We start from the raw sequence: 2,622 nt of genomic DNA on the forward strand, positions 1-2,622 counted from the left end.
TTAACATTTTTATTCCCCCCCTGCTTATCAATTTTTGAGATTTTTTCCAACCCCCCTGCTTATTCTAAACCCCCCTGCTATTAGGTACCCGAGAGTACTTTTTGAATGGCCCCTTTAGCACGAATTCGGGGAATGAACAAAGCGATTTGAATTATTTCTATTTCTAACTTCTATTTGGTTGAGTTGCAGGAGGCTCTGAGGACCCATTCTCGCAACTATGGACACTTTCAATGATCGCCTGACTAGCCAATCCCACTCGAATGTGGCATGGGTTTACCCAGGTAAAGGTAATTAGGCAGGAGTTTTAAGGAACTTAATTTGGCAAAATTTTATTAAATATGTCAAATCCACCAAATTTTCTTTCTGCCAAAAATTTTTAGTTTAAGATACTATTTAAAGAAATCCATTATTTTATTCCTATCTGTCACAAATAATTGACATAATTAGACAATTATAATCAGACTGAATTGTTACTGTAAATGCACCCCTTTTTAATTTTTTGATTTCATTAAAAACGGTGCCTAATCACCAATTGCCTGATATAAAATAGCTGACGAGAGATAAAGATTAATAGATGTCAATGAAATGAATTGTTTATTGGGTCAAAATCAAAATCAATATAAAAAAACAGAAAATACGTAATAATTAGGTTGCAAAGTCCAAGAATATCAAATAACCTATTGACTTATCTGTATTTTCCAGCCTGACACGTACAGACATAAAACAAAAACAATGAAAGATGAAAATTAGGCACTAAAAAATTGATCAATGTTCAGGTTATTCTGACAGTCACAGCTATATATTTTTCATTCCATGAGCTTTTGGCCTGGAGAACAGAAATAATGAAACAACTGAACAGTTCAGGCCTATGAGAAAGGGAACCAAGTGGATGAGACCAACACAGTGCTAGTGTTGCACCAGGAGTAGAGTAGAGGTAAGAAGTATGGTGTACGTTAATGATATTATGACTGGAGAAGCAAAGAGACAGTTAAAGCAGCAGGGAGGAACCTCAAGGGAATGGAACAGCGGAAAGGCTATACATTAAATGTGGTTGTGAATCAAAAACCAAGTATTTCACAAAAGAAATGGAGAAGAACCAAATTATTCAACTAACAAAAGGGGAAGTTCTTTGGGAACTTGATCAACCAGGAGGGCAATAATGGAAGACAACGAAAAGAATAAGAGGAGACAACTAAAAGAATAAGAGGAGACAATGAAAAGTGAATGGAAGAGAGAAATCAAATGTCAAATGAAAGATCAGGTTAGCAACATGCAACGAATGGAGGCAATGGTGTGAAACAATTAATATCTTAACATAGCTTCAGCCAGGTTTCTAGCTCCCCCCAAGCAAAGTAAGGTCCCCCCAACAATTTAGCTCCCCCCAAAAAATTGCCTTGTGCTAGGTCCCCTAACACTTCAGGTCCCAAGATAAACAAAAACAAAAACATTGATCTCCCGCCCCCGTAGAGAGAAGTCAATAAAAACATATGCGAGTACAGTACTGATAAATGAAAACTAAATTTTACTTGATTTAATATTTATGTTTACAAATCTTTTGCTTTCTATATTTGATTTAATAGTAAAATAAGAGATCTTTTGAATTTAGCTGAACAGCCCCTCAGTCAGATCATCTAGGCTCTCCCCAACAATCTAGGTCCCCCCAAATATTTTGGTAATTTTTTTAGCCCCCAGGCTCTTTAAAGGCCAAAATATTCCTTAGCCCCTCCCCCAAAAGTAAGGGGGGCTGAACCTATGCTTAAGGGCTGTAGTATATCGTAACTTGGTCTAATGTCGACAACCCTCCTCTAATTCTGACACCCTTTTTATCAGCTGAAATTTATAGGAAGGTTGAAACTGTTTTTCTTTGTTTAGTGGTCAGAGAGGAATAATCCTTTTTCAATCAGTGATTCAAGCTTTCATACTATTCCTTTCTCTAAAGAAGGGTGTCTGAATTAGACGAGGGATGTCGATATTAGACCAACTTACGGTAGTGGTCATTGACCTTGGTTTGGTTGCTGCACAGCAGGCAACTGAGGTTCAATAGACCTTTTTTTAAAGAGACAGCCATGTTGAATAATTATGTACTCCAGCATAAAACAATGGCCATGTCATCATTGCCCTTGTTTTTATGCTGGAGTACATAATTATTCAACATGGCTGCCTCTTTAAAAAAAGGTCTATTCCTACTCGCAGCGGCTCACTTAGCAAGTGAATGAACCCTAGCCTGGATCAACCCATGACGTGTGAGGGGAATTGGGTAGTCAGTTCAAGGTGCTGACGGGCGCTAATTAATTGAAAGCGCCTATAGCTGCGAAAGAGCCTCAAAGCCTCCTGCGACTCAACCAAATAGAAATAGAAATCGAAAAAATGATGCATGTGCAAGGTCAAGGAGGATGAGAATTTGGAACTGAAAAAGTATATACGAAAAAAACGCATCAAACTGCCTTATGGAAGCTCAGACTAGAATGACTAGAAATGTATGACATAGCTGTCAACTTCGCCTCGCGAAGACACTCTAACATATTGTGATGTGCAGATATGTTCAGCAGAGGGTTGGAGAAGCAATCACATATCAATCTTTTCTTGATTCGATTATTGATCTTATTGATTTTAACTGGTACC

The sequence above is a fragment of the Clytia hemisphaerica genome, unplaced genomic scaffold (genome assembly GCF_902728285.1).
Source record: "Clytia hemisphaerica strain Z4C2 unplaced genomic scaffold, Clytia hemisphaerica genome assembly, whole genome shotgun sequence".
Taxonomy (NCBI): domain Eukaryota; kingdom Metazoa; phylum Cnidaria; class Hydrozoa; order Leptothecata; family Clytiidae; genus Clytia; species Clytia hemisphaerica.